This window comes from Lottia gigantea (genome assembly GCF_000327385.1).
Source record: "Lottia gigantea unplaced genomic scaffold LOTGIsca_64, whole genome shotgun sequence".
Lineage (NCBI taxonomy): Eukaryota > Metazoa > Mollusca > Gastropoda > Lottiidae > Lottia > Lottia gigantea.
In genome coordinates this window covers 7,189-8,212 of record NW_008710179.1, presented here as the reverse complement: position 1 = coordinate 8,212, position 1,024 = coordinate 7,189, and positions in this window count along the sequence as shown.

Sequence of the window (1,024 nt, the reverse complement as noted above, 5' to 3'; positions counted from 1 at the left end):
TAAAAGTAGCAGTTTCATTAATGAGATCAAGAGTTTTTTCTACAGTAGTTCCATCAGTGCGTTTTAAACATTTAATACTACTTGATTCCTGATGAAATTTCTCTAATCCTAAAAAAAACTTGGTGCACTTATCAGAATCCAAGTAAAGTGAGGCTTTAGAGCGCAAAATGGCTCCATCACACTTAAGTTTCTCGTGCTGCTGAAGCTTCGCTTCCAATTTAAAAATTTGCTCGTAATCATAGCTATGATCCTTAGCAGCCCTATTATAATGAAAATTAAGTTGATTTTGAATGTCCCAAAATTCTTCTTTCATCAATTTCCTTTGCTTTTGAGAAAATGATACGCTATTTTGCTTCAAGCGAAACTTCAAATTGTCCCACCAAACTAAGGGTTCATCTTTTCGCAAAGGACACTCAAGAGATTTTTGAATTACATCCTTAATAATCACATTATACCCCGGGTTACTTAAATAGCTGTTATTTAGAATCCACATACCTGGACCACGCTCAAGACCATCAAAATCTAGAATTAAAGACACATAGCTATGATCACTGGCACTAGTATGAGATATGAAACAATACAAAGTTCATAAAAGAAAAGATGATGTCACAAAAATATAATCAATTCTAGATTGTTTGAGTTCACCCATAACTAACTGCTGTCGTGAAAAAACATTTTTATCTGGATTTTTTCTTCTCCAGATATCAAAAAGAGAATTTGATGACACGAAGTCATTTAAGAGTTGAGATTGGTCACCATAAGAAGTCATGTTTTTCGATCTATCCATGTAGGAGTCCATCACATCATTAAAGTCACCACACAGCACTAAATTTTCATTTGACTTGATCCTTTTTGATAAAGATTCAAAAAACACTTTTCTGTCCTTGATATTATTTGGGGCATAAATACACAAGACGGAAAAATCAACACCTTTACAAGAAAATTCACATTCTAATACGCGACCATCATCATCACAATAAACAAAATTACATTTCTCTGAAAATCTCTTCGATACAAAAATGGA